This window comes from Tasmannia lanceolata, unplaced genomic scaffold (assembly GCF_043159265.1).
Source record: "Tasmannia lanceolata isolate RefF3 unplaced genomic scaffold, GAP_Taslan_0.1 ptg000020l, whole genome shotgun sequence".
Lineage (NCBI taxonomy): Eukaryota > Viridiplantae > Streptophyta > Magnoliopsida > Canellales > Winteraceae > Tasmannia > Tasmannia lanceolata.
This window is the reverse complement of record NW_027518697.1, coordinates 20,712,536-20,718,037: the sequence shown is the minus strand read 5'-3', so window position 1 is coordinate 20,718,037 and position 5,502 is coordinate 20,712,536. Positions and strand designations below refer to the sequence as shown.

Genomic DNA, 5,502 nt, shown 5'->3' with positions numbered 1-5,502 from the left:
ACAAGAAAATATGAAGCTAATTTATGAAGGAGCCAGGTCATTAAATTCCAATATTTCAATATCGATTAATCAAAACCCTCTTATGAATGCTGATTAATTCACACGAGCAACTGGAAAGAGGACACGTTAAATAAGTGATTAATTGGAGAGAAGGATTCAGAAAGGGCGAGAAAGCGCTATCCGACGTCATTATATATTAGCATTTTTTCAACGTGGCTTCACAAATAGAGAGAGAGTTGGATTCATTTGGGGTTTTGAGAGATTTTTTTTCTGGGTTTTCAGTGTAGAGAATTTATTAATGATTTTCTCAGGGTTAACCATCCCCTATTCAGTTTTAAGCAATGCAGCTGGACTCGCAGCCTTGCAGGTAGCCTCTCCTTCTTGTGTTTTTGTTATTTAGTAGTGTTCAATAAAGAAAACCCATGAATTCACATCTAACAATCCTAATGAAAATGATAGAAAGTTAGAAACACACCCATTTTTTGGATGTTCTTTCTGTATTCCATTTTTGAATGGGTTTTAGACATTATGTGAGGTGTTTGAATGCTATAATAGTACATTATGAAATTGCTTGGTCTTCCTAAATTTAAGAAAATGATGCAGAAGGTGCTTAACTACTGATGAAAAAAAATTTCCTTTCCAAACTTTTCCAAAAAAATCTTGCAATCCAAACAAGGCCTAGACGATCCTGTTTTATTGGAAAATCTTGAATTTTAATGTTAAAAGCTGTTGTAAAAGGACTGTAAATAGTTGTAGGTCTTTAGTTGATTTCCTTTTGAGAAATTGGAAAATCTCATCCCTTCTTGTTTGGAAAAAAATAAATAAATGTTTTTGGTGAACATATTATGGTAGTTTCTTGCAAAATTTATTCAGAGTGTTTGAATTATCAAAGAAAGGAATGTTAAAGTATTTGAATTGCTCAAAGAAGAGGCTCAGTTTAGATTCTTACTAATGGCCATTTAGGAAAAGAAAAGGGAATTATCTTTTCTCTTTTTTCTTTTGAGTCTGTTGGGTCAGTTTCTTCTAAACAAGTGTGTTTTTATTTCTCTTCCCTATTCGCAGTGAGAATGCTTTGTTTTGCATGATATTTGATAGTGAAAAGCTTACAATACTTCCATTCATAGACTTAACCCCTATTTGCTTTAGATTTGAGAACCGATTGTGAGTCTCATAATCAGTTACGGACTCTCACAATCAATTCTCAGAATCCAAAACAATCAGGACCTTAGCACTTCATGGGGATAGGTTTATTATGGATGAAGCTACATAACAATCTATCTATTTTATGCAGGGAATGCCTTTGCTTTCACTTTGTCCTCATCACCAATGTAAGTTTCATTGCCAACTTTTCTTTTTTACTTCCATAGGATTTAAAATCCTACATCCATTTTATGATCATAAACAATTTATCTTGCCTTTTTTAGACCCACATTCAGGAGAATTATCCGGCCGGAACAAATCAACAGAGCAGTTCTCAGGGTTGCCCTATATATATATACTCTCTTGAACTGCTTGATCTGCTTCTGGTATGGCCTTCCCTATGTAAAACCTGGTATTATCTTGGTCGCTACAGTCAATGCAATTGGAGCAGTTAATCTATATAACAATATTCATCGTCTATGCTCATAATGCAAAGAGGGTACACTCTTCTCCTCCTAAATTTACATGTATTGTTATTTCAGGACTCTTGTCCCATAGGGTTGGGCACGGGCCTCTAGTGTGATGGTTGAGGCTTTGTATCTCAAACTTGAGGTCACAGTCTGTCACAAATATCGTTCTCTCGAATTTCTCGGGAAGGGAAAATCTAGGGAAATATTATTTTTTTACTTTTTTCATGTTTATATCAGGAAAAACCGATAAATGCTCCGTTTCTTTCGACATAAAAATGGATGTAAAATTTGTTTTATGTTCATTTTTACAACATAAAACAAATTTTACGTCCATTTCTACTTCGAAAGAAACGGAACCAAAATAAAATTATTTAAAAAAATATAAACTAAAAAATATCGTAAAATTATTGCGATATTAGTGTGATATTATCGCAGTAAATGAAAATGTCGCTATATTTTTAAAATTCTCGGGATTAATTCGGAAGTTTGTTGTTTTATAAAAATATTTCGATAAAATCGCTACATTTAGAAAATATAGGATATATTTGTGGCATTGGTAGCAGGTTAGATCCCAGCTTACTTGCCGAGAAAAAGGACTCTTGCCCCTTCATTTGTTTAATTCTCTTATACAATTCCCACTGATCTTTCTGTCAGGTGAGGATGTCTGGATTATTGCTAGCAGTATTTGGTATATTTGGGATCATAGTATTTGTCAGCATGAGGTGTCTTGATCCAATCACACGGCGGATGTTCGTCGGATGTTTGAGTGTTGCTTCTCTCATATGCATGATTGTGTTACGTGCCTAATCGGCCGTAATGGAGATAAACAAAAAGAAAATAGAAATGAGGGCGAGGGAGGCTGATTCGGGGCAACCGGACCTCCTAATGGCTCAAATTGAGAGGAGCCATGACTCTCCAAAACAAAGTTTCCTTTGCTGTTGTAAAAATCTTCTCTTCTCTTTATTTCATAGAAATGCTACTACATAAATACAAGCAAGATGGAATGCCACATCACAAGCCCATTTACCCACTAACAAGACACATCACAATTAACTAACTCCAGAACCCTAAACTACATACCCACAACTACATAACTACTAGATTAAAACTACCCATAAACATAAGCACATATTAGTTTGCTTCCCCGCTATTTGTCATCGTATGTACATATCAAAGCTCCACCATACATTACTTTTTAGAACTCACCTTAACCATTCTTCGCTTGTGTTAAACATGGAGCTTCACAGTTCTTCTTGAGTTAAGAGTGTAGTAAGATTATCTTTTTTAATCAGATCATAGCTTTATAGTTCTTCTTCAGTTAGAATGTAGTAAGATTATCTATTTTAGCCTATCAATAGATTACATTTAATTTATCAAGGTTCTTGATACAGAGACCCTAATAACAATATTCCATGTGAAGGAACAATTGGTTATACTTCATTGATTCTTATGCACATTTTTTTTCTTTTTTGCCAGAATTTAGTGATCCAGACCAGAAGTGTTGAGTTTATGCCGTTCTATCTTTCTCTTCCAACATTCTTGATGAGCCTTTCATTCTTTGCGTATGGAATGCTTAAGCATGATGTTTTCATTTATGTAATTGTCTCATTAATCAATTTCTCACTTTGTTTTCAATTGGAGTTTTAGTATTATTATTTATTATTATTTTTAACTGTAAGTGCTTATTTCTTTAACAATTGATTTTGGCTTTGTTTTTACATGTTATCAGGCCCCAAATGGGATTGGGACTGTTCTTGGGGCACTACAATTATTGTTGTATGCTTACTATAGCAGAGCATAAAGAGAAGACTCAAGCCGACCCAGATTTGTTAGAAGAAATTTGAGAAGAGTCCTATATCAGGGCGTCCGCCTACAAACAGAGGGTTGCCAACTACCACGACGCTAAAATTTGCTCAAGAGAATTCTGAGTGGGAAATCTGGTCTTAAGAAAGGCAGCCGTATCCCAGCCAAGGAAAGTGGGTAAACTCTCCCCGGCCTGGGAAGAGAGTTAGACTCAACCCTTGGGCTACAATGGCACTTAATATCTAAGTGTCGGTTTATCATGATCAAAATGATAGCCACAGTCTAGCTCATCATGATAAACAAGCATAGCACAAAAGATTTGCAATTTTTAGCTCATGCTCCCCTAAGTGTGATATTATTTTCTACAATTTCAAAATTTCTTCCCTAAGTATATAGCATACAAACAAGTTAGGGAGATCACACAAATACATATACCTATTCATGATTGAAATGGTGGCACAAGGCCAATTGATTCAATATTTTAATTATTGTGAAGGTACCGACTCCCCCTTTGGTCAAAGTGGTCTATGGGCTCCAATTGAGTAGCTTTTAAGGTTAATGTTTGACATCTCAATTATGTAGATACTACCAACCAGGGGTGATAACTATAGATTATTTAAATATACCAATTTGGATCAATTCTATAGGATTTAGACATAGAAGAATGGACAATAAAGTACAATGTCTAAGAGTGACATCCATGGCTCATGAGTGAGAGTATACCACTATGGGTAATCATGAAGAAGATATCATTTATATCAAAACATCCATGGATAGTCTACCATGTTTGAACATAAAGAACATGACATATAAGGTGCATGGTCCAAATAATTGTATTTACATCCACAAACCACCAATATAAAGACAATGCATTAGGCACAAAGTGCATAAGCCCATAGGAAAACCAAAATGCGTGGGAGACACATGTTCCTATCACAAGGTATAGGATATCAACCACCAAGGTGAAATATGCCAAAATAAGATACTAGATTCACAAGATATTTTCAATTTTACTTAAATACATTGAATCTAGACCATTTTTAATTTTTCCTACAAAATATATTCTATAAGATTCTATGAATGATAACCATTTAGGTATAATAGGAAAGTCTAGTGATAGTGTAAAGGATAACTAGGTGCACAGAGATTTTCAAATACATTTTCTCACCTAGGGCATAAAAAGTTGTCTAAGAAATGATTTGAAATAATTTTCCTAGACATGACATTTAAGCACTTAATTTTGCTAGAAGAAATAAATAAATCAATTCCAGTATATACTAATCTAGCAAATGCCATTTTTATCCAAAATTAGAGTTCAAATATGAAAGATTTACTCTTATGAGTTTAACTTTAACTCATGGGCAATGAAGAAGTTAATATTCATATAAGATCAATCATGGTTTTCACATTAACTGCTCTGTTGTGGTTTTACATGTGGATGACTACTAAGTGAAAAAGGATCTAAGTCTTAGTGAGTACACTTAGAGTAGTATATATAGATACACAAGAATCAAACAATATAAGTCTAATGTATCTATAAGTTGTTTCTTTAAAAAAAATATGATCTTTAAAACACATATGAGGCTAGATGCAAGAAAATATTAATGTGACATCTAGTACCCAAATAAACTCAAGGGATATGGCATTTAAGCTCAAGATTAACTAGATACATGGGAATCAAGTATATTATATCTAGAAGTATACATTCCATGGGATTTGACAATTTAGCTCAAAGATAAACTAGACATCAAGTGAGATATCTAGGGAACCTTTTCCAATAGATATAACAATTCTAATGCAATGTGTCAAAGTCAAATACAAATCAAGTTTTAAGCATATAGACTTTGGATTTTCAAAAAGATAAAACATGCTTAGATATTCCCAAATTGAGGCACAAGGGTGTTTTCCACTCTCTAATATGTTTACAACAAATTTAGGAATGAGAGAGATTGGTTCACATGCTTAGGGAACCCATATATATAGAGAAAATCCAAAACTAGCTGTTACAAGGGCATTTCTATAATTCTGGGCAACTTCCCAATGGATCTATTTCAGGGCATTTTTTACATTTTCTAGATTTCAGACTCGA

At 33.9% G+C, this 5,502-nt stretch overlaps 1 pseudogene; it reads left to right on the top strand.

Annotated features, from left to right (window-relative positions):
- The first annotated feature begins 298 nt into the window (after window positions 1-298).
- Window positions 299-3,516, top strand: LOC143853869 (bidirectional sugar transporter SWEET2a-like; annotated as a pseudogene).
- Window positions 3,517-5,502: the final 1,986 nt, after the last annotated feature.